At 45.2% G+C, this 25,946-nt stretch overlaps 1 protein-coding gene and 1 long non-coding RNA gene across 5 annotated transcripts in view; one reads left to right on the top strand and one right to left on the bottom strand.

The window, feature by feature from the left end:
* Positions 1-531: 531 nt before the first annotated feature.
* LOC117099744 lies at positions 532-23,922 on the bottom strand. Of its 2 annotated transcripts, none has more exons than XR_004443986.1 (5): positions 23,647-23,922; positions 15,410-15,677; positions 10,221-10,373; positions 7,375-7,586; positions 532-989 (listed from the first exon to the last, which is right to left on the bottom strand). It is a non-coding gene; the product is annotated as an uncharacterized LOC117099744 (long non-coding RNA). The 2 variants fall into 2 exon arrangements; XR_004443985.1 differs by lacking the exon at positions 23,647-23,922 and adding an exon at positions 19,045-20,302.
* Positions 23,923-24,076: 154 nt separating this feature from the next.
* CEP68 (centrosomal protein 68) overlaps positions 24,077-25,946 on the top strand; it is a 30,368-nt gene continuing 28,498 nt past the window's right edge. Inside the window, exon 1 of one of the 3 annotated variants that reach the window (XM_033239243.1) lies at positions 24,077-24,250. The gene's annotated coding sequence lies outside the window, so the exon portion shown is untranslated. The remainder of the gene's footprint in view (positions 24,251-25,946) is intronic. The other 2 variants (XM_033239242.1, XM_033239241.1) reach the window with 2 other exon arrangements.

A 25,946-nucleotide genomic window follows, 5' to 3' on the forward strand; every position in this document is an offset into this window, starting at 1 on the left:
TTTAAAGAGTTTATTTGAATTAGCATCTGCAACTGACTGATGTTATCTCTTAGTCTGTATGTTCCCCCAACCCCATTCAAAATTTTTTCATTGAAATTAATTTTTTGAGTCCAGCAGGACATTTGGCCTGGAGAGTTTCCCACGATCTGGTTTTGGCGATTAAAACTCTGTGGTGGCATCATCGAATGTGTTCCTCTGTCCTCCCCTTTGAGTTCCTATAAATTGATTGTTGGAAAGAGAGGCTCATTTAGATTCAGGTTCCATATTTTTGCAAGACTACTTCATGGGCAGTGACGTGCTCTAGCAGAAGGCTCCTCATGTCCGTTTGTCTCTCTCTTTTTTTTTTATGACAACAACAATTCATGCATGATAGCTAGAGCCTTTACTACATTAAGGGTTGTCAAATGATGAGAGACTAATTCCACAGGTCCTTATATAGCAAGCTCCTTATACTTAAAGAGAAAACACCCTTCATCTTCTATTTCGTTCCCCAGTGGTACAGTTCACACAGAAGAACAAGATAAACGCTTGAATTTTTTATTTACCACTATTCAGAATGAGTTACTTTCCTAGCATCCTCCAACAGAAGAAACACATTTCTTTTTAGCAATATTATTAACTCATAGCTCTAAATATATTTGATGTGTTTTAATCCCTTGCAGTTTTTATCCATGTTGATGTTGAAATCACCCCATCTTTGGTCAGTCAAGTCAGCTCCCGAATCCTTTTAGCATGACCTCAGTTTTCACCGAAAGCTTCGGAGTGCTGTGGTATGACAAGTTCTTCCAGGTTCATCTCAGATGTTTCCTGCCCAAGACCTGGACCCAATGATTTCTCCAAATAGTCCTGGTTCCTTTTAGTGGGAAATGGTCACGTGAGACCACAGTCTAGAGGCTAGGGGTGCTCATTATTATAGGGTTGGTCACTGTTTCTAGGTCTTTTCCAAGGACAGTGTCAAGAAATACATTCTGAATTCATACTGATGGTTCCTATTCAAAATTGGGAAAATTTCAGCTTTGTTACAGATGTAAAGAAAAAAGTTAATAATAATATTATTAAAATCAGGATAACAGCATTTTTACTTAACCCCTTCTGTCTTACATCTACATGCCCTTTCTCCCACACTGAGAATTCTGGTATTCATTGACTCTGAGAATGACAGAATTATAAGGTCACACATTGTACTGCTTTATCATACCACAATAAATACTCAACAATCACCACGTAACAATTCTGCTGGCAAAAATATGATTGCTATAAACAGCTTGATACATCATTATTGAATGTTTTAAAATATGTATGTGTTTATATCTTTTAAAAATATAGTTGCATATTCTGTATACTTTTTTCTACCTTGTTTTTTGGGTTTTTTTTTGTGAGACAAGGTCTCACTCTGTTGTCCAGGCTGGAGTACAATGGCGTGATCATGGCTTACTGCAGCCTCAACCTCCTAAGCTCAAGGGATCCTCCCACCTTAGCCTCCCTAGTAGCTGGAACCACAGGTGCCTGCCACCATGCCTGGCTAATTTTTTGATTTTTTTAGAGATGGGGGGGTCACACTTTGTTTCTCAGGCTGGTCTCAAACTCCTGGGCTCAAGCAATCTTTGCCTCAGCCTCCAAGAGTGCTGGGATTACAGGGGTGAACAACTGCAACTGGCCCTACCTTGCTTTCTTCACTTCATACTGTATCTTGAAGATCACTCCTTGGTAGTATTTAGAGAGAGTTTTCATGATTGGTTTACCATGTGCCATGTACTGTGCTAAGTGGTTGTATTAGGCCATTCTTGCATTCCTATAAAAACCTGAGAGACTGGGTAATTTATAAAGAAAAGAGGTTTCGGCTGGGCGCGGTGGCTCACACCTGTAATCCCAGCACTTTGGGAGTTTGAGGCAGGTGGATCACGAGGTCAGGAGATTGAGACCATCCTGGCCAATATGGTGAAACCCTGTCTCTACAAAAATTAGCTGGGTGTGGTGGTATGTGCCTGTAATCCCAGTTACTTGGGAGGCTGAGGCAGGAGAATCGCTTGAACCAGGGCAGTGAGCCAAGATCATGCCACAGCACTCCAGCCTGGCAACAGAGCAAGACTCAGTTTCAAAAAAAAAAACAAAAAGGAGGTTTAATTGGCTTACAGTGCTGCAGCCTGTACGGGAAGCATGGCCCCAGTATCTGCTCTGGAGAGGCCTCAGGAAGGTTTTACTCATGGTGGACGGTGAAGCAGAAGCAGGCACTTCACATGACGAAAGCAGGAGCAAGGTGGGTGGGGTGGGGAGAGGTGCCACGCACTTTTAAATGACCAGATCTTGCAAGGACTCACTATCATGAAGACAGCACCAAGCCATGAGGGATCCGCCCCTATGATCCACACACCTTCCACCAGGCCCCGCCTCCACCACTGGGGATTACATTTCAACATGAGATTTGAGTGGAGACAAATATCCAAGCTATATCAGTGGTTTATACAGATTATCCCATTTAATCCTCAGAATCACCCAGTGAGGTTGGCACTGTTATAACTGCCATTTTATAAATGAAATTTGAGTTTCACTTGAAACTAAACATGTAACTCAGTTTCATTTGAAACACGAGAAATTGAAAGTTAAGTAATTTGTCCAAGGTCTTCAAGCTGAGAAGCAGTGAATAATCTTCAGCAAATAATCTTTTTCTTTTTCTTTTTTTTTTTTTTGAGATGGAGTCTCACTCTGTCACCCAGGCTGGAGTGCAGTGCTGCAATCTCAGCTCACTGCATCCTCTGCCTCCCGGGTTCAAGTGATTCTCCTGCCTCAGCCACCCGAGTAGCTGGGATTATAGGTACTCACCATCACACCTGGCTAATTTTTTTATATTTTTAGTAGAGATGGGGTTTCACCATTTTGGCCAGGCTGGTCTCAAACTCCCGACCTCAAGTGATCCACCCACCTCAGCCTCCCAAAGTGCTGGGATTACAGGTATAAGCCACCATGCCCAGCCCAGTGAATAATCTTTTAGGATAGAGGGAGAAAACTGATAAATTTTATACATTCATTATTCATATATATATATCTATATCTCTAGTTAGCATAGAGGCAGAGAAATAATTTACACCAGTAAACTAGTAGACATCAGTATCCCAGAATACTCACAGCACTGTCTGGTTCATAAAAAAGGGTTTGTGGAGAAATTCCCAAGGATGCACAGGGCTTATCAAGCAGGCAAAAAACTTAAATACACACAAAGTAACTTGAAAATCAATTTTTTTTTTTTTTTTTTTTGAGATGGAGTCTCTGTCACCCTGGCTGGAGTGCAGTGGTATGATCTCTGCTCACTCTAACCTCCTTCTAACCTCCTGGGTTCAAGCAATTCTCCTGCTTCAGCCTCCCAAGTACCTGGGATTACAGGCACGTGCCACCATGCCCAGCTAATTTTTGTATTTGTAGTAGAGGTGGGGGTTCCACCAGGTTAGCCAGGCTGGTTTCAAACTCCTAACCTCAAATGATCCACCCGCCTCAGCCTCCCAAAATGCTGGGATTACAAACAAGAGCCACAGTACCCAGCCTTGAAAACCATTTTTAAAAGCTACCTAATATGTGGGAGGAGAAAACTGTATAGATTAACAATATAAATGATAACTTGGAATAAATGAGAAATCAAAGCAGGTATATCACAAAACTCATTTTGGGGCTGTAAATTCTTTGGGCACAGAACCATACTCCATCTTTGCCCATTTGTTGCTGTTCTTTCTTTTATGTGTATGGTGTTTTAGAGCAGAATCTCTTTCTGCCTGCCATCTACTGCGGCTGGTCCCTACCCTGGGGTGGGTGGAACAGGTTCTAGAGAAAGGGAAATGACTGGGGGGCTGGGATGGCACTCCAGAAGGCATCTGCCCCAGGCCTTAAATTCTCTGGATTCTAGTTATTCACATGCTTCTTTTCTCCTTTCTTGTAGGCTGCTAGCAAGTTTAGGCAGGTCCTAGTACACTCATCCCTGTGTGCTCCCCCAGCCTCAGCCTAGCTAATGAACCAGGTAAGCGTCTGACTCAAAGGAAGCCAATTAAACTCCTGTTGGAATTTGCCTTTTGGACTCAGAGATGCTGGGTGGCTTCTGGCCGCTGACCTCCTGATTGCCATCCCTCCCGCATCACCACAACTCAATAATCAAACCAGCAACTGAGGAGTTACTCTACACTCTTCTCCTTTACCTTCCAACCACCCCGTTCCAGCCGCTAGTCATCACGCTGACTCCACCTGTAAAATACAGCTTGATTTGTTTAGTTTTCTCCATCTCCACAGCTGGCACCCTTTCTACGTCTCCGCTGTCACCTAGACAACACAGCATCTTCCAAATGAGTGCCCCTATTTCCAGAGTGACCTTAAAACAGAAATCAGATGTTCATCCCTGCTGAATATCCTTCAGGGACTGCTCTCTGCACCCAGCTGGAATCCAAACACTGGTCCAGGAAGCCCCACCTGCCTCTCCTGCCTCATCCAGGTGGCTCTACCCTTTGCACCCCTCGCTTAACCACAGTGGCCTCATCTAAGTGCCTCCACATTTAGTATCTATTCATTCTCTAGCCAGCGTACCTCAGAATGCCTGGAATTTGGCCAGGCATGGTGGCCCATTCCTGTAATTCCAGCACTTTGTGAGGCCAAGGCGGGTGGATCACTTGAGGTCAGGAGTTCGAGACCAGCCTGGCCAACATGGTGAACCCCCGTCTCTACCAAAAATACAAAAATTAACTGGCCAAAGTGGTGCATGCCTGTAATCCCAGCCACTCTGGAGGCCGAGGTAGGAGAATTGCTTGAACCCGGAGGCGGAGGTTGCAGTGAGTCAAGACTGTGCCACTGCACTCCAGCCTGGGTAACACAGCAAGACAAATAAAAAGAATGCCTGGAATTCCTGTCCTTTCCCATCACTTGTCTCTTTCTCATCTTTCCAGCCTCAGCTTAAATGTCACCTCCTTAGGGGAGCCTTCCCTGGTCACATGATCTGAAATAGGTCATCCATGTTTTTCTTCCCTCAGCACCTCATTTGTTTCCTTCCTAGTACCTAATGTAATAAATCATTATTCTTTATTTGTGTATTTGTCACCCCACAGTGGGTGCAGTGGCTCATGCCTGTAATCCTAGTACTTTGGGAGGCTGAGGCGGAAGGATTACTTGTGTCCAGGAGTTCAAGACCAGCCTGGGCAACATAGTGAGATCCCGTCTCTATAAAAAAATTAAAAATTAGCCAAGTGTCGTGGTGCAGACCTGTAGTCCCAGCTACTTGGGAGGCTAACGTGGGAGAATCACTTGAGCCTGGGAGGTCGAGGCTAAAGTGAGCTGAGATGGTGCCACTGAACTCCAGCTTGGGTGACAGAGTAAGACCCTGTCTAAAAAAAAAAAAAAAGTTAAATTAAAGAATTGTTTCCCCAACTACACTATAATCTCCATCTTGGGAACTACGCCATCTTGTTGGCCATCATGCTGTATCGTCTTGGGGGAATCAAGACAAGCTTCAAAGAAGGAGATGGCACTTGGAAAGAATGTGCTGAATTTTCTCCTCCTTCCATTTAGCACTGCTGCATCTTTGATTCTGTTCTGGGGGAACCATGCTTTGTCTATTTCAGTCATGGGGTTTGGCCTGAAATGACCCAACCTTGGCACTAGGAAAGTCTCTTATTAGTTTAGGCAGATTACAACTGAGGCCAAAAATAATCAAGATGTTTGCTGGGGCCAGGGACGGTGGCTCACGCCTGTAATCCCAACACTTTGGGAGGCAGAGGCGGGCAGATTACTTGAGGTCAGGAGTTCAAAACCAGCCTGGCCAACATGGTGAAACCCCGTCTCTTCTAATAATAGAAAAAAATTAGCTGGGCGTGGTAGCATGCACCCGTAATCCCAGCTACTCAGGAGACTGAGGCAGGAGAATGGCTTGAACCTGGAGGGGGAGGTTGCAGAGAGCTGAGATCGCGTCACTGCACTCCAGCCTGGATGACAGAGCAAGGCTCCGTCTCAAAAAAAATAAAATAAAAAAGTTAAAAATATGTTTGCCAGGCAAGAAGATTACTCTCTCTCTTTCCTGTTAAAACGGCCAAAACAGAACCTCTTTCTCCTACCTTTCTCCCACTGAGCAATGTAGTGTGAAGATGTGTGATTGGGGATTGCTATATCAGTCAAGATCCCAGCAGGAAGCAGATGGCACACTCAAACTGGACAATTTGAGGAGCAATTAGTAAGTGGACTGTTGGTGGTGCACACCTGTAATCCCAGCTACTTAGGAGGCTGAGGCGGGAGAATCTCTTGAACCCAGGAGTTCAAGGCCACAGTGAGATATGATCTCCAGCCTGGGTGACAGAGTGAAACCCTATCTCTATTTTTTTAAAAAAACAGGGACTGTTTGCAAAAGCGTGAGCATGTGTAGTGAAAACTTAAGGAATAATGAAGTATCTTAGGGCCATTACCACCCTACGCCTACAGAGGGTGGTTGCCGGAACACAGAGATATAGAGAGAGATGGAGACTGTCACCTCATAGATGAGGGATGAAGGCAGCCTGTGCTGTGCACCATGGAGGACAGAGACTTAATTAATACCCCAGCCATCCATGGAGCCCATGCTGGTGGTCCTCACTGGCCAAACCCAAGTGGAAGACAGAAGGCAAGGAAGCCCACAAATCTAAGCCAGGTTATCTTCCAAGGGCACTGAGCAGGGGAGGAGAAGAATAGAGATGTGAAGAGGCAGAATGAAGACACCGAGCACACCTACCTGCTAGGGGAGGACTGGAAGAGTCACTGGGGGTTCTGAATGCAAGCCGACACGGCAAAAGGTAGAAGAGGAAAATGGAGTAAAACCAAATCACCTGCGGTGCTGTCCAAGCTGCTGAACAGACATCACCTGAAGCTAACTAAATACCTCGGTATTTCTCAGTACAGGAGCCAAGAGTTTCCCTTTATTGTCTGGGTGTTACTTGAAACATCAAGAGTCCTCACAGATATAACGAGTTCTTCGAGTATGACTGAGGTTTCAGTAAGCAGAAATGGAGAAATAACTTTTCAGAAACAGGGAACAGAATAAGCAAAGGCCAAGGTGAAAATGAGGGGCATGTTTGGGGATCCGTGAGTAGGCAGTTGACTGGAGCCTATGTGCCAAGTAGAAAAGTATTAGGAGAAGATTCCAGAAAGGTAAGTGGGGTCTCATAGACTGGAAGTCCTAGAACTGCCAGGTCAAGGAGTTGGGAGTTCATGTAACTGGTAATGGAGAACCACCAAAAGGTGAACTGTTGTGATTGTAATTATTTTGTTCATGGTTTCTTTGGGGTCCTGGGAGTGTGTGGTGGCTGGTATGTGTAATTGTGATTAACTTTATATCATGAAAAGTCAGTCACCAAAAGGCAGAAGAGGCTAGATGGGACTCACCTGCAGAACTGGACGGAGGGTTCTGCGACTGCCACCGAATCTGCTCCAGGATCCCGCCGCGTCCCCTTCCACCCAGAGTAAACCATTTCCACTTACTACGGACTCCACCTTGTGGTCATGCTTGAGAACTGCACCACTGCCTCCGCGGTTCTACCCACAAGGGCAACAGGATCACCACCCTCTTTCCTTGTCCCTCTCATACCTTTAGGTCTCTTTTAAAAAATGAAAGCAACAGTGTACAGAAAGAAGTATAAAGGAAAAATTATTTCAAAATTAAAATTTAAAGCAAAATTAAAATAAAAACAAAAGTATACCACGATAAAGTCTATTTTGTGAGATTTCATGCATCTTAAACAAATGGATCTCAAACCAAATATATTCTTTAACCTTCTGTACATCCTCTTCTATTAGTGTTATCTGTTTTCACTAATTTCTTCAAAGCCCCAATGGGCCAGGCTGTTAAAGATATTTTCACACTTATGGCCGGGCACTGTGGGAAGCCAAGGGGGGAGGATCGCTTGAGGCCAGGAGTTGGAGACCAGCATGGCCAACATGGTGAAACCCCGTCTCTACTAAAAATTCAGAAATCGTCTGGGCATGATGGTGCGTTCCTGTAGTGCCAGCTACTTGGGAGGCTGAGGCAGGGGAATCACTTGAATCCGGGAGGTGGAGGCTGCAGTGAGCCGAAATCATGCTACTGCCCTCCAGCCTAGGCAACAGAATGAGACTGTCTCAAAAAAAAAAAAAAAAATTCACATTTAATCCTTACAGTAGTTTGGTACCATAAACGCTACTATCCTCATTTCACAAATAAGGAAATCTAGGCATACGGGCTCAGAGAGTTTTAACAACCTGCCCAAGGCCACACAGCTGATTAGTTGGGACAGTTGGAATTTGAACTTGGTCAGTTACATCCAAAACACAGGCATTTCCCACCAAACCACATTGCCTCTTAGTTGATAGAGTTTTCATCTACTTGATTTTCAACTGGAAATTAGTAAGGGGATCTTGATTGTTGCCTCCCCCTCACTTCTTCACCCATATGCAGAGATGGGTTATTGATAGCACCTCCTGAATGATATGGGATTTTGTCCCTTTCTCTCTCCCCATGCCATAAACTCAGATAATCTCAGTCTGGCCCTTCCTCGCATTTCATACGAAATATTGCAATTGCTTCCTACGAGGTTTCCAGTGTTTCCCCCATCCCACCCCACTGAAGAGAGGGTTCTAGTTTTAAAATCCAAATCTGAAAAGACTCAATCCATTTAGGCCATACATGTGGCATTTAAGCCACGTGTATCAAGATGCTTAAAAATGTCTATAACCTTTCAAGCAGTAATTCTACTTCTGTGAATCTATCTTTAAAAAAAATTCCTGTGTATAAAAAAGTTATATGTACAAAGATGGTCAGGCAGTATTATTGATGTAGTATAGCTCTTCCTTACAAAATTTTTAAATTTCCACTATGAGGCTGGGAATGGTGGCTCCTATCTGTAATCCCAGGGCTGTGGGAGGCCAAGGAGGGAGGATTGCTTGAGGCCAGGAGTCTAAGATCAGCCTGGGCAACATAATAAGAAGCCATCTTTACAAAAAAAATTTTAATTAAATTATAATGGCCAGGCATGGTGGCATGCACCTGTAGTCCTAAACTAAGGCAGGAGGATCGCTTGAGCCCAGGAATTTGAAGCTGTAGTGAGCTATCATCATGCTACTGCACTCCACCCTGGGAGAGAGCAAGACCCCCTCTCTAAACAAAACAAATAATAAGGCTGGGCGTGGTGGTTCACGCCTGTAATCCCAGCACTTTGGGAGCCTGAGGCTGGTGGGTCACGATGTCAGGAGATCAAGATCATCCTGACTAACATGGTGAAACCCCGTCTCTACTAAAAATACAAAAAATTAGCCGGGCATGATGTCAGGTACCTGTAGTCCCACCTACTCAGGAGGCTGAGGCAGGAGAACGGTGTGAACCCAGGAGGCGGAGCTTGCAGTGAGCGGAGATTGCACCACTGCACTCCAGTCTGGGCAACAGAGCAAGACTCCATCTCAAAAAAAAAAAAAAATGAGCCGGGCGTGGTAGCGCATACCTGTAATCCCAGCTACTCAGGAGGCTGATGCAGGAGAATTGCTTGAACCCAGGAGTGAGAGGCTGAAGTGAGCAGAGATAGCGCCACTGCACTCCAGCCTAGGCAACAGAGTAAGACTCTGTCTCAAAGAAAAAAAAAAAGAAAGAAAAACAAATAATAATAATAATAAATTTAAACCAACTTAATTTCTACTCCAAACCCAATAGGATTTTCTACTTCAGACCATCCTTCAAGGTCCTAGAAGACCCTGTAGTTATAGATCCCTACTGGTCACTGCCAAGGCCACCAGGGCCCAATTTATCTGGTTCCCTCAGTTCTAACAGCCCACTAGCTTTCATGCTACCCTTGGGACATATGGATGTTTGGTGAGGCTGGGAGCCCTGTAACTGTTCCTCTCTGAGGTCTGGCCACTTCCCTGGGGTGTTGTCAGAGGACAGGGCACAAGTCCCAGCTGTTGCAGGACCCTGGACCCCTACCCTGGCTTGGAGCAATCTTTTACCCTGGGGGAAATCCACCACTGCCTGCTCAGGTTTCCCTCAGAGCCACTTCCTGTCTCCTCTCCCTCCAGTACACTGTACACTCAGACACTTCAGGAGGCTTAGGCTTTTGAAACAAAGCCAGGAAAGGAAGTGTTTTGCAGGCAATTTCTGCCTTCATCCTGCCAGCCCCTGAGGAAAGTAAAACAAAGCCTGCCTGAGGAAGAAAAGCGGGGAAATACAAGGGGAAATTCCACATTTGTAGCTCAAAAAGTTCTCCTACCTCAAGATGCTTAACGATGAGACAATGTCATAAGACGTGAATGTTGGACATGAAGTCTGTGGGTTGTACATAGATGTTGATGCAGCCTGAACCATACAGTTGGCAAAACTAATTCACTTCACCTACTCATTCCAGATGCAAATTTCCAAAGTTCTGGTGAAAATGGTTGAAGGAATAGTATTACAGCCACTGCCCTTGGCTGTACCAGCTTTACACTCTCTTCCATGCCTATGGAAATCTCTTCCCTGTCTGTAGCTTTAAGCATTACATCTATATGATCGACCATCCCATCTTCATCTCCATCCATGACTTCCTAACTTGAGTTCCATGTCTCCAACAAAACAAAAGGCAGGGTTGGGTGTGGTGGCTCATGCCTGTAATCCCAGCACTTTGGGAGGCCAAGGTGGGCAGATCACGAGGTCAGGAGATCGAGACCATCCTGACTAACACAGTGAAATACAGTCTCTACTAAAAATACAAAAAATTAGCTGGGTGTGGTGGTGCTAGCCTGTAGTCTCAGCTACTCGGGAGGCTGAGGTAGGAGAATCGCTTGAACCCTGTAGGCAGAGGTTGCAGTGAGCTGAGATCTCACCACTGCTCTCTAGCCTTGGCGACAGAGCAAGACTCCATCTCAAAAAATAAAAAAATTTTAAAAAAAGAGACCACCTGGGAATCTCACTTTCACTTTCATGCCCCAAATCAACTCATTGTCTTTACCCCAAGTCAGCTTCCTCTACACATGTCTCATTCCATCAATGAAACAGGAGGGTAAGGTCTCAGCAAAGTTCTTTTCTCTACAGTGCTGTTAGAAATGCTTGTTCCCTGGTGCCACAAAGAAATAGCACTAGAACACAAATTTAATTTTCTCAGCAAGGCAATTTTTACTTCTATAGAAGGGTGCAACTAGCGAATGGAGTAATGGCAAGAGCACACCTGGACAGGGAAGGGGAAGGAGTTCTTATTCCTGAGGCAGGTAGCCCCTACTGCTGTGTTGTTCCCCTATTGGCTAGGGTTGGACCACACAGTCTAAGCTAATTCCAACCGGCTATTTTAAAGAGAGCAGGGGTACGAGCCAGAGTGGCAGGGTGAGTAGTGTGGCGGGAAAGACGGTTAGGAACAGGTAACTGAAGGTGACTTAGGTCAGAGCAGGTGACCGGGGTGACTCAGGTCAAAGCAGGTGACTGGGAGGAGTCAGGATGGAGCAGGTGACCAGGGGAACAGACGTGAACTACTGATTAGGACTGGCGGGAAAGTTGTTTACTGAAACCAGAAGCAAACGGGCGAAGAGCACCAGGAAGTTAAACTTTAAAATGGAGAATCAAAGAATAAGAGAGCTGAACATACTGACATACTGATTCTTTGAAGAGAAACTTGGGGTTCACTATATTTAACAATCCCCCATCTTGAAATTTTACAGTTCTTTCTCTTCAAACTTTCTTAACATGTCTTGGCTTAGTTGTTCTGCTTGATTCTCTAAAAGAAAAAGCTTCTCTGAATAAGGTGGAGGAGAATTAAGGGAGGTTTTAGTAAGTGCTGCCTCTGTGAGTCTGTACACCAGCCCATGGATGCATGGTATGACACAACACCCAACAAGAAAGCGTATACTGGCCGGGTGTGGTGGCTCACGCCTGTAATCCCAGCACTTTGGGAGGCCGAGGTGGGCGGATCACGAGGTCAGGAGATGAGAGCATCCTGGCTAACACGGTGAAACCCTGTCTCTACTAAAAAACCAAAAAATTAGCCAGGCGTGGTGGTGGGCGCCTGTAGTCCCAGCCACTTGGGAGGCTGAGGCAGGAGAATGGTGTGAACCTGGGAAGTAGAGTTTGCAGTAAGCCAAGATCGCGCCACTGCACTCCAGCCTGGGAGACAGCAAAAACTCCAACTCAGAAAAAAAAAAAGAAAGAAAGAAAGAAAGCATATACCTACTACGGCTGCGAGAGAAGTAAGAAGTGAGGCTATGATTCCCTTCCATTTACCGAACCATTTTTCTAGCCACCTTGTAAAGGGGTCATTTACCCCGGGTTTTTGGCTAACTCACTGGACAGAGAAGTTAGACCTTGCAATGCCTTTGTTATACTTCCATCAGGGGTGGTGTTATTTGGGATGAAGGTACAACCTTGAGTTTTAATCATGATGCAAACTCCTCCTCTTTCTGCTAATATCATGTCTAAGCCTATTCTATTTTCCCAAGCCATCTGGCTAGTAGCCCCTAATTGCTCAGCTATTCCTTTAACAGCATCTCTAATGTAGTTAATAAACCACTGTTGATTGTAATAAATGTAATTTATCTAATCTATGTTCTAATTAATTGTCACCCATCAAAATATTGACTTAAATCCTGCAGCTATTTGATCTTGGGCTTTAAATTCATCTGGAACTCCTCATGGAGCTCTAATAGCGTTTATATAAACATGGGGGTCAAAGGACCCATGTGAGGCACTTCTTTTTTTTAACGCTTTTTTTTTTTTCTCCATGTTGACAGAATGCTAGGGTAAAAGAGATGACCGATTGGACTAGGGCACAAGTGCTGCTCTAATTACTTGGCAGAGCAGAGTACCCAGCAATAGTCCCGTGCAATACCACCACACATCTGCTTGGAGATGAACCAGGGAAGACTGATTGGTAAGCTCTTCTTGAAAAGGCTTGGTTTCAGCCGGGCGCGGTGGCTCAAGCCTGTAATCCCAGCACTTTGGGAGGCCGAGACGGGTGGATCACGAGGTCAGGAGATCGAGACCATCCTGGCTAACACGGTGAAACCCCGTCTCTACTACAAATACAAAAAACTAGCCAGGCGAGGTGGCGGGCGCCTGTAGTACCAGCTACTCGGGAGGCTGAGGCAGGAGAATGGCGTAAACCCGGGAGGTGGAGCTTGCAGTGAGCTGAGATCCAGCCACTGCACTCCAACCTGGGCGACAGAGCGAGACTCCATCTCAAAAAAAAAAAAAAAAAGGCTTGGTTTCAATGCACCCTGTTAAGTCTTCAAGGAATGCTAACTCTCCCCCGCCACCCCGCCACCCGTTCCTCGGCAGTGAAAGGCACAAGGTGAAGGTGAAGTTAACATCAGGGGCCGCATGGCCCTCGGGGGCTGATCCACAGGGCTCTTAACCTCGGGGAACAGCAGTGAAAGAGTCTTGCATGACTCATCGCCCCAGGCTGTGGGGTTCTGGAAGAAGAGAGCTACCGTACAGCTCATGCTCGGTCCACGAGAGGACCACCCAACTGGAAAGGGGACAATCTGGGTCTCTGGTCTGCCTGTCGCCCAAGCCTAACAGTCGCTTTGTTTAGTGTGTGAACAGAATATTTAATCCATTCCTGCCAAGCATCTGCGTCCTGATACCGTTTCAATTGCTATAGTTTGTTTTAAATCTTTAACCTCTACAACAACTACTTTGGTTTTATCATTGGGTAGATAACAAGAGAAGGTTTGGTTAGCAGAGAAGTTAGGAGAGGGAGAAGGGTTTGCAGAAGGTGGCGAGACAATGAAGAGCATTTCAAAGGATCCTGAGACTTCTGCTCCTATACCATAGCACTCTGGGGAGCAGAGATGATAATCTGTCTCAATTACATTGGTCTACCTGACAATGGGCAGGGGTAACTCCTTTAGTCAAATGAATATATGGTTTTAAGGAACTGCAAGTACTAGTTGGGGCAGCCTATCCTTGCTCTTCAATATTTTATACAGTATTGGACCAACTTTGGCAGAGAAGATCTGCTCTAGGAGGACAAGATTTCCAGTTTACACTGGAATCTTCGTCAAATTCTTCTCAAATTAATTTATCCCAGTTAACAGATTTTTAGTCTGAAAAGAGCTAGGAAGGATAAAGCTACTTTTCTGAAGTGGAGAGTTGCCTCTGACTTGGCAAGTCTCCACAGGGTATAACAAGGCAAGCATCAAATGTAATAGTTTGAGGCGAAATCGACTTGGTTCCATTAATAGCAATAGAGTGAGAAAAGAGGAAGGAGTAATCAAATAAATAAAACAGAGTTAAATTTTTCTCAGCTTTAGTTTGGTAGGGTTTTCCCCTGGGACCATGGCCCATGACTCTGGAAGGAATGGCACTTTCCTGACTCGGGTGTGATGGCTCCATTCTTTTTCTGCTGTCCACACTGCAGTTTCAGTAGTTAGGAGCACTAGGTAAGGTCCTTCCCAGGCCGGTTCAAGCTTTTACTTCTCTCCAACTCAAGTGCTATTTCTTTGCAGCATTGGGGAACAAGCATTTCTAACACTGCCCCCTTATAAAAGCCTCAAAATGCCTGTACAAGTCCATGACTTAGGGGACTTAGGGGCTCCTTTGTGGAAGCTGCTCTGTTACCACCCCACGGGCAAATAAATGGCTTGGATGGAGACTGGTCCCAAGGGCATCTAAGCTATTGGCCAATCCAGACCTTCTGAAGTAGCCTGGAGTGAAAATCCAGACCAACAAGAACACCCTCTGTTAAACAGTGACCAGCCAAACCATCAGATCGTCTCTCTTGGGGCTTTAAAGAGACACAGACAGAGGGGGTTGTTACTGGCAGGAGAGTAAAAACGGAAACAGGAAGAGTCAGTAGCTGAGCTACCCTAATGAGTCTCCAAGCATGTAAACTAGATCATCAGGTACTCTGCTGATATGATTCTCTCCTACAGCAGGGGAGCTTTCTGGGCAGTTGGGAGTAGAGGAGTAGAAGACAGTATAGCAGATGTTTCTCTTCTTTTCACTTTCTCCTCCCTCTTTTCCTTCTTTTTCTTTTCTTATCCATCCCCGTCCCTTTTTGCTTTTTGTCATCTACCCAGTGTCTGAATACCTCCCTATTTGAGAGACAGGGCCACAATTCTCACTATGGAAGCTGTGAGGGTCAGGTACTTTCTGACCTCACACCTTGGAAGCTGGAGCTTGGGTACATGATCCTGCTAGTGAACCAGAGACTCAGGGTCAGTTGAGAAATAACTTACTGCTGCAGCATCAAATGTTAGCCTGACGCATGTAGTATGCAGTGGCTATGGTGCCAACAGCAGTGTGTTCACCTGACTGTCAGCACATAAAACTGCAGATCTACAGAAAAGTTGAAAGATTACAATGGATATACCCTTTACCTAGTGAATTAGTTATCTACTGCTGCAAAACAAATTACTCTAAAACATAGCTTCATGGGAAGAAACATTTATCACGCCACAGTTGCCATGGGTCAGGAGTGCAGGCACTGCTTACCTGGCTCCTCTGGCTTGGGGTCTGTCACAAGGCTACAAATCAAAGTGTCAAGTGGGCTGCAGTCTCACATGAAGGCTTCACTGGGGAAGGACCTGCTTCCAAGCTCATTCATATGGTTGTCAGCAGGATTCAGTTCCTCACAGGCTGTTGGACTGAGGGTCTCAGTTCTTCACTGGCTGTTTTCTGGAGGCCTCCCTCAGTTCCTCACATGTGAACCTCTTCCCCATGAGGCAGCTCACAACATGGCAGCCCATTTCCATCTGAGCAACTGAAGGAGAGAGAATTCAATTATGGAAGGAATCTCCCACATGCTATTTGCTGGAAGCCAGTCTCTAAACCCAGCCCCTACTCAAGGGAAAGGGATTACACAAGGTGTGAATTCCAGGAGGGAAGGTCAGAATTCACTGAGTGCCACCTTAGAGTCTGTCAACCACAGATTCATCAATTACTAACATTTTATCACATTTGCTTGTGCTCCCCTTTAGACAGATAGCTACAAATACAGATATACAGTTTTGTTTGTTAAACAACCAAAATTAAGTTAAAGATTGATATGGTTTGGCTGCGTCCCCACCCAAATCTCATCTTGAATTCCCACATGTTGTGGGAAGAACCTGGTGGGAGGTAATTGAATCATGGGGGCAGGTTTTTCCCATGCTGTTCTTGTGGTAGTGAGTACGTCTCACAAGATCTGATGTTTTTAAAGAGGAGAGTTTCCCTGCATAAGTTCTCTCCTCTTGTCTGCCGCCATGTGAGACATGCCTTTCACCTTCCACCATGATCATGAGGCCTCCCCAGCCATGTGGAACTGTAAGTCCATTAAACTTCTTTCTTTTGTAAATTGCCCAATCTTAGGCATGTCTTTATCAGCAGTGTGAAAACAGCCTAATACAAAGACATTATAACATTTCCCCTCTAATTACTTCAGCATGTATCTCCTAAGAATAAAAACATTTTTCTACATAACCACAATGCCATCACCTCCCCCCAAATTTAACAATTGTGCTATATCACCATCTAATATCAGCCCAAATTCAACTCTCTCCAATTATCCCCCAAATACCTTTTATAGCTCTTTTTTTCCTGCTCCAGTATCTACTCAAGTTTCCTGCATTGTTTTTGGTTATTGTCTATTTAGTCTCTTTTAATCTAGAACCATTCTTTCCAATACATTTATTTCTTTTTTTTTTTTTTTTTTTTTTTGAGGCGGAGTCTCGCTCTGTCACCGGGCTGGAGTGCAGTGGCCGGATCTCAGCTCACTGCAAGCTCCGCCTCCCGGGTTTACGCCATTCTCCTGCCTCAGCCTCCAGAGTAGCTGGGACTACAGGCGCCCGCCACCTCGCCCGGCTAGTTTTTTGTATTTGTAGTAGAGACGGGGTTTCACCGTGTTAGCCAGGATGGTCTCGATCTCCTGACCTCGTGATCCACCCGTCTCGGCCTCCCAAAGTGCTGGGATTACAGGCTTGAGCCACCGCGCCCGGCCTTCAATACATTTATTTCTGGGTATTGTTTTTCACACTGTTGACATTTTTGAAGAGTTCAGGCCAACTGTTTTGTATAACTGTTGCCCACACAACAGGTGGGCTAGGTCACTTGGTAAGTGACAACCCAATGGCCACAACCAAGCAGGATTTAACAAGGGGATTTTATTACTTACAATTAGTAAAGAGAACAATAGGTATAGATAGCTCCCAAAGCAATGCCTCCCTGAGCTCCAGGCTGTGTCAGATTTTATAAGCATAGGGTAATCAGGCATGATCTGACTGGATCTTGCAATGAGGTAATGCCAAGAGGCATGATCTCACTGGATCCTGCTAAAGAGTGATGCCAGAGCTCAATCTGATTGCATCGTAGATCCGGCCACGCAGTGTCAGCTTCCTAATCCAGTCCCTGCTCCTCTGAGCACTTAGGTTTCACCCTGTGGCTACACACTTGGTTAAACTGGGCCTGCTCAGGTTACATGACCTGAGGCTCCATTAGCAACTGAAAAACAACTCATAACTTTGTTACATAAAAGTTGAACCAAATTGGTCTGGTGCAGCTACATAATATCCCATATTCTGGAGATGATTACTTCCTAATGGTGTTCATCTTATACCAGTATCTACTGTATTTCCTGTAAGCAGGAAGTTAGGTTAAATATTTTTGGAAAGAATTCTACTTAGGAGGCACATATCTAGTAGTCCCATTATTGGTGATGTTTGATCACTTGGTTATGGTGGTAACTGCTCAGTCTTTCCATTATAAATGCATAATTTCCCTTTTGTAATTAGTAAATAAGCAGTGGAGCAATACTTGGGAGTCTGTGTGAATATCTTGTTCCCAGAAACTTTTTTCCCAATAGTTTTAGCATCCATTAATAATCCTTATCTTGGTTAATTATCACATTTGAGTTTCCAAAAGGGTAATTGTCTAATCTAACATTCCTCTTACATTTATCACTCTGTAAAGATGAGCATTTATTTTTCTCTCCCTGTTTTGTTTTGAGATTGACTATGGACCATGATTTTCAAAAAAATTATTAAATTATAATCGATTATAATTATAGATTACAAATATTATTTTACATTATTTAATACATTTATTATATATTTATATGTTAAACATATTATATTTACATGTTAAACATATTAAACATATAATACACTTATTAATATATTTAATATATAAACATCTTAAATATAATCATATATACTTAACTATATACCTACTCATTATATTGAAGTTAATTATACATTTAAGTATATAATTATCTCAAATATAAATACAATTATACTTAAAATATAATTAAATAATAATTAACATTAATTTTTATTTGCAGATTGTCCCAAATTTGGCCAATGAAAAAGTCCTTCAAGGCCAGGTGTGGTAGCTCATGCCTGTAATCCCAGCATTTTGGGAGGCTGAGGCAGGTGGATCACTTGAGGTCAGGAGTTTGAGACCAGCCTGGTCAACATGGTGAAACCCTGTCTCTACTGAAAGAACAAAAAAAAAAAATTAGCCGGGTGTGGGGGCAAGCACCTATAATTCAGCAGGCTGAGGCAGGAGAATCACTTGAACCAGGGAGGCAGAGGTTGCAGTCAGGTGAGATCGTGCCACTGCACTCCAGCCTGGGAGAAAGAGCGAGACTCTGTCTCAAAAAAAAAAAAAAAAAAAAAGAAAAGAAAAGAGAAAAAAAAGAAAAAGTCCTTCAAGTTGACTCCTATATCTTTTTTTAAAAAAACAGCTTTATTGAGATATAACTTCCCTACCATAGAGCTCACCCATTTACAGTACATAGTTCCATGGTTTTAGTTTATTCACAGAGTTGTGCAAGCATCATCACAGTCAAGTTTAGAACCATCAAATTTAGTTCATTACCCCCAAAATAAACTGTTACCTATTAGTGGTCACTTCCCATTCCCCTGAACTCCCGGAGCCCTAGGTAACTGCTAATCTACCATCTCCATAGATTTGCCTATTCTGGATGGGTCATACGAATGGAATCATCTATGTGGTCTTCTGTGACTTGCTTCTTTCACTTGGCATGTTTTCACAGTTCACCCACATTGTATAGCAAGTTCGTCTACATTCTGTAGCATTGATTTTACTGCCGGATAACATTCCATATTATGGATATACTGTATTTTACTTACCCATTCATCAGTTAATGGGTATTTGGGTTGTTTCCACTTTTTGGCTCTTGTGAATAATGCTGCAATAACCAATCACGTACAAGTTTTTGTGTGAACATATGTTTTAATTTATCTTGGATATACACATAGGAGTGGAGCTGCTGGGTCATATGGTAACTTTATGTTTAATTTTTGAGAAACTTCCAGACTGCTTTCCAAAGTGGCTGTATTATTTGACATACTTTTTTTTTTCCTTTCTTTTGAGACAAGGCCTCGCCCTGTTGCTCAGGCTGGAGTGCAGTGCTACAATCACAGCTCACTGCAACCTTGACCTACTGGCCCTAGCGATCCTACCACGTTAGCCTGGCAGAGTTGGAATTACAGGTGTGAGCCACTGTGCCCAGCCTCCATTTGACAGTCTTACCAGCCAAGTATGAGAGTTCCAATTTCTCCACATCCTCATCAACACGTTGTTACATTTTTTTAATAGCCATCCTAGTGGCTATAATTGTGGTTTTGATTTGCATTTCACTGAGGCTAATGATACTGAGTCAGTTTTTCTCCAGGTACCTTTGGTCCCAAACATTCATGTTTTATTTCATATCCAGAAAACTATCTCCAGTTATAGCTTTGTTTCATTGTCACGTTTCTCTTCTTTGGAGACGTCAATGATGCATATGTTAACTTCTGTCTATCTTCTATATCTCTCATTTTTTTTCCGATATTTTTCCTTCTTTTCCAAATTTGTTTTGGGTTCTCTTGGCTGTTTTAAAATTATTTATCAATGTTCCTTCTTGAATTTTTAGGCTAACCTATTTTCCCGTGGACACAATGTAATTTAGTTTCCGTATCTCATGATTATTTTGGCTTTTTCTTCTACTTCTTTCCTGAATTTAGTCAGTTCTCATTTTACAGCTTTCTGCTTTGTGTCCACTTCTATTTTGAGTTTTTTAATGTCTGATTTTTGGTATTCTTTATAGCTGCAGCTGATTACTAAATGATATTTACTTCATACAAAAAGTATTATGTTAGTTTTCCTCTGCTTTTTGCCTGTTGGATGGAATTGTGGTTGGTGGGAAGAATTTTCATTAGTTAAAACGTTTTTTTATTTTGTTCTTATAGTTATTTTACATGGATGTTGGTAGCTCTTCTGTTGAGCTCAAAATAACTTGCATCTGACCAGGTGTGGTGGCTCACACCTGTAATCCCAGTAATTTGGGAGACCAAGGCAGGTGGATCACCTGAGGTCAGGAGTTCAAGACCAGCCTTACCAACATGATGAAACTATCTCTTCTAAAAATACAAAAATTAGCCAGGCATGGTGGTGGGTGCCTGTAATCCCAGCTACTCGTGAGGATGAGGCAGGAGAATCCCTTGAACCTGGGAGGTGGAGGTTGCAGTAGGCCAAGATCGTGCTACTACACTCCAGCCCCAGCTGGGTGACAGAGTGAGACACCGTCTCAAAAAAACAAAACAACCTGTCAATATCACTGGGGAAAGGGTTTGTCAAACTCCAAGGCAATTTTCAGTGAGAATGACGTTAAGTTTCAGATTTCATGGCAATAGGAATGATGTCAGACTTCACATTCCCCATGAAGAAGCAGACAGCTAGAGTGTCACTACATATTTTTAAAAGATGACTGAGGATGGAGACAAGTGAGTTGGCAGACAGTGACAACCTCTGGAAGACGGAATCTTCTCTGTTGGTTCCCAGGCTGCTGTTCGGAAAGTCCCAAAACAAGCAACTGGCCTCTCCTGCATTCCCACCGGCTGCACCTTGCTCCTGCCTACCATGGAATCTGGCTCCCAGCCACCAAGCAAGAAGCTACCAGCTGGCCAAAATTTTTAATTAAAAAAAAAAAATTAGTTCAAGTGCCTGCTGGGAGACAAAACTCTGAACCAATGACCAATAGTTTCTTCCACAACAGAATATCATTGCTGGAAACAATGGGTGTGGCACTTCTCAAATCATACCTAATTATTCTCCTCAAAATTTATACTTTGCTTTTCCTCAAACCAGCTGGTTTAGATATTTTAGTACAATGCTTTCACCAGAACCTACAATAATGGTTCCTATTAACTGGAAACTGAAATTGATGTGGTCTCCTCATGCCACAGGTCACATGTTGTTTGGCGACTGATCTCAAAGCTGAGGAGGAAGTGGGGTTGCTGTTATGCCACAGAGGCAAGAGGAGCAGTACTAGAACCCAGGAGGTCTCCTGAGGCACCTCATCACTCTCATGCCAGGGCACAAGTTGATGGCAACATACTGCACCACCTACAGACAAACTACAACCTACCTACAGGCAACCTCCTCAAGAAAGAAAACTTGCTTAACCCAAGCAGGCAAAGAATCCTGGCCAGCTGAGGGGTTGCGTGAAGGAAAGAGGGACCTGGAATACGTAGCAGAGAAGGAAAATTGTAAATGACAGTAAAGCTTCATTACCAGTTACAAAAACGAGGATTATAACCTCTAACGGTATTTCCCTTCTTGCTGTATTATATATAAATGGAGAGTTTTTAGCTATTTTTAGTCCTTTTCTTTCATTTCCTTTCTCTTCACAATTGTATCTAAAGTCTATCAGTGATGCTTAACTTTACAATTTAGTTTACGCATTGCAACGATGGGATGGGATGACGATGAAACTGAAAGGAAGAATGGAACATCACTTACAGAAGTTGGACTTGGGCCAAATACAATAAATGAGGAGATTTTGAGATGCCCTGCTTTGGGGAAGGGATAAGTAAATTCTGTTGTAGGAGAGATACTTGCATTTTGTTGGATGGCAGCATTTTTACTTACCTTTGAAAGCACTTCTGTGAATGTTGGGCAGCCTAAGAGACGGCCAGTAGTGGAGCAACTTTTGGCAACCCAGCGTCTTATTCTTCTCATTTGAGGGGAGGCCCCCACACACTGAGTCTTGCTATGAGGCTAGGCCTCCCTGACTAGAAGCCACAGGAGAAACCAGAACTCTATTAGCCTATTGGCAATTAGAACATAGGCTCATACCCTAGACTAGACCTAGTAAACGGTCCTGCCCAAAACTTGAATCTTGAGTGAAAAGAGTTGAAAAATAATTCATGTCACCACCAAAGGAGCTGGCATGCACCCTAATCAGAGTACCCAAGCAGGATGGCTTAGCAGGTTCCTAACATTTCCAGGCCTGGTTCTCCAGCATTGCTGGTGCAAGGAGTATAACTACAGACAGCTCCAGGCCTATTTTTCCCATGCTCAGAAACACCAGAGGAAAGAGCCTCTTTCTCCCACCCTCATTCTCTAAAATCCCCGACAAGGGCTCAGATCATCTCAGGTTTGGTCATGTGCACATCCCTTGGGAAATCTGAGAACAAGAGGAGGGAGACTTAAGTTGGCCGAGCCTGGGCTCCACACCTCCCCTTCTCCACACCCATCCTGCATGGGGAGGCCAGAGAAGTGTGGTGTTAAAGAACCATCTGATCCAGGGGACTGCAGACAGTTCCCCAAAGGAAAGTTTTCCCGTCAGGCAAAAACAAAAGCTCCTCACAACACAAAATTACAGAACGTCAGAACCAAAAGGAACCTTGGGAATCCTTCATCCCATCCCCTCTCTTACAGATCAAGAAACCATAAGGATATGTATGCCTGTTTGGACTTTGTACAGTGCTCTGTCCAGCAGGGGTGACTTGGCTGTGGGATTAGGTGACTCCACTGGAGGTCTTCTGTGTATAGGAAAGATCTAGGGTCACAAACACAAACCCCTTCAGGTAGGCAACAAATGTGTGAAGGCTGGCTGTTACTTAATGGACCAGTGGTGTTGGTGGGATTCAAATTCTTATCAAAAAACAAAAGCAAACAAACAAAGAAAACCTATGTGATGCCCAAATAAAACCATCTGTGGGCTAGATGCTGCTGTTGTCAAAAGTTTGTGACCCCTGGGTTAGACAAAACCTCTGAGCTGTCCTGACAGGTCTGGGAAAACCAAACAAGTCCTTGTCTCCTAAACTACCTGGGACTCAAGAGCTCTGTAGGAAAAAATTCGTACCCTGCACCCAGCTGGGGTTGACATTTACAGACACCTGTTTTATGAATTGAGGAGATATTCAGCAGAAGCCAGATTGCTGAAAGTGCTGCTGAGGACCCCTTCCCCACGCCAGCTAGGTGGTAGTTCCTCTATGCCTCCAGATTCTGCTGAGCAGTAAAAGCTAAAGGGCAGTGTCATTAAGTTCCTAGGGGATGGGATGCAGTGGCTCACGCTGTAATTCCAGCACTTTGGGAAGCCAAGGCGGGAGGATAGTCTGAGTCCAGTTCAAGCCCAGCCTGGGCAACACAGCAAGACCCCATCTCTGCAAAATAAATAGATAGATAGTTAGATAGAGATATATGAAAGCTCCTAGGTCTCATGCTGGCAGGGGGCAGTGTGTGCACCCTGGCCTCCCACAACCTGCCTCCCACTTCCCTCTGACCCCATCACCAATTTCCCATCAGAGCAGGCTGCTCGGAGTCGCTAAGCAGCTCCCAGTTCTTTTTCCACACCCTTCCCATTCTCTGAGAGCCAGAGCTCCACCTCCCCTCGAAGCTGGCCTCAACCACCCGGCCTGGGTAGCTCCCCCTCGGCAATGGCTCCCCGCCTAGCCCCACAGCACCTGTTCGGGCCTCGGTCGCGCCGCCGGGTCTTGCAGATGCGAATGTAAACAGAAACACAGCGAAAGGAGGTGGGACCACCTCGTGACGGCGGTGCGTAGAAACATCAGTACGTCCAGAGCAAAATGAACGAATGTACGCATGACTCCTGGCGCGACCTTCACGCGGGAAAGCGCGCCCCCCGGCACCCACCTCTAAGCGCCCCAGAATGACCCGCCCTTGCATAACCCGGCTCTCAGGCGAAGCTGAGGTCGCAGCTCCAAAAACGAGGGAGGACAGCGGCCGAAGAAGTCCCGGCTTCCCATAGGTCAAGACGAAGTAGGGGGCGGGCTCATCTGCAGGAGCGTCCATGTATTGGTCGAGCCCCGGACTGAGGGTTGAGATTGGCTGCGCGACACTGCCGAAAGCTCTCCCGCGGAGGGAGAAGGGGCGGGAAGAAGGGTGTGGTCACCGCGTCCGAAAGGCGTGGTTGGCGCTCGGTCCCGCCCTGCGCGTTTTGGGCTGCGGTTGGAGGGCCGCGGTTGGAGTCAGGGCCCCCCAGCTCGGGGCCACCGCATGGGGCTGCTGAGGCTGTTCCGGACGTGCGAAGCGTTCGCGGTGCGGTAGGTAGGCAGAGTCCCGCGCCCTGGTGCTGGTGTCGGGGGTGTCCGCGGCGCTGGGGGCGGTGGCCCGGGCTAGATCCGCGCGCGCAGCCCGGCCCCCTCCGCCCCCTCCCTTCCGTGCCTGCGGGGCCCCTGCGGTGCGGGCGGTCTGGCCTCGCGTCCCCGCCGGCAAGGGCACAAAGGCTCCCTGGGGGCGGGGGCGCCTCGTGCCTTCGCCTCCATTTTGCGGGCGGAACGGCGTATGTTGTGGCGGCCGAGGGGTCGGGGCCGAGGCGGGCGGCTGGGCTTGGGAGTGCCCAGGCGCGGCGAGGGAGCGCGCGAGTCCGCGCATCTGGTGGCGGAGCAGCTGCGCTGCTCGTCGGCCTGGGCCCCGGGGGAGGTCACTTTCCCTCAGGCCTCTCCCGGGCATGGGCTGTTTACCCAGCTCCCCAGTCAGGGCTAATGCAGCGCGGGCCTTTCCCCCTGGAAAGATGGAGACCAGTGATGTCTTCTTATCGCTGTGGATGCTGCAGCGCCCAGATGCGGAGCGAAAAAATCTAGATGTCTCATTTTTTTTTTGCCTCGGAGGGCTACCCTTTCTAACTGTCATCACTAGAACAGTTCTCAGCAACCTGGGGACGAATGTCCAAAACCTGTTCCAGCCCTTGATGATTAGTAGTTTGGGTTTAGTGTATTGTTTATAACAAAAATGAGCGGAAACCTGCCAGGGCAGGTTGGACCTCACTGGGAATTCATCAGGACCACGAAGGGAGGTAGCATTTGTAAATAATCTAACAGTCCTCAGATCTAGGGTATGGAGAATGTTGTGTTAAAGTGCGTGACAAAGGGTGTTGGGTCAGTTTCCTTTGGGTTTAGTTGAAAGATCTAGAAGTCACCACTTTTTACTTTGTTCACTCCATTCCCCTTTCCCACCCTCTGTTGAGTCAATTCTGGCCCACTTAGAAAACAAAACAACAGCAACAACAAAAACCGAGGAATTCAGTTTAAGCTCTTTTGCAAAGCTTTTGAAGGCACTTACTCACCCTGCGACTAACTCCTCCCTGTTCAGGGCTGCCTTCTACGACCTATATTTTTACACGTCACACTGTATTGCGGTTTCCCCAGCCCCTAGCACAATGCTTGGAACATAAAAGGCACTCAATGATGGAAGGAAGCCAAAAGGAAACAAAATCAGCATGGTAGCCCAAAGGAGACACAACAGAAATATTTATTTAACTTCTTGAGCCAGTTATTCTTACAGGTTAGGAAGGCAGCTAAGCTCAGGCTCTCTAAGTCAAACAGACTTTAGCTCTGCCATGTTACTAACTCCGATTAAGTTTGTTTGTTTGTTTGTTTTAATGGTGATGGGGTTCTTGCCATGTTGTCCAGGCTGGTCTTGAACTCCTAGGCTCAAGCAATCCTCCTGCCTCCGCCTCCCAGAGTGCTGAGATTACAGGCATGTCATTAAGTTATTTAACGTCTCTGTGTCTTGGTTTCCTCATCCTGAAAATGGAAATAGTAATAGTACCTATGTGGTGGGTTATGAGGATTAAATAAGATATTAATGTAAAGTGCCTACCATTGTTCCTGGCACAAAGAAAATGATCTGTAGCTGTTAGCTGTTAGCAGTTGTTAGGAGAAAAATAAATGGATACTTGAATACACTCACCAGTATGAAATATCTGTATAGTATTTGACCCTTCAGGATCTCTCTGCTTTTT

This window comes from Trachypithecus francoisi, unplaced genomic scaffold, assembly GCF_009764315.1.
Source record: "Trachypithecus francoisi isolate TF-2019V2 unplaced genomic scaffold, Tfra_2.0 Lachesis_group17, whole genome shotgun sequence".
Taxonomy (NCBI): domain Eukaryota; kingdom Metazoa; phylum Chordata; class Mammalia; order Primates; family Cercopithecidae; genus Trachypithecus; species Trachypithecus francoisi.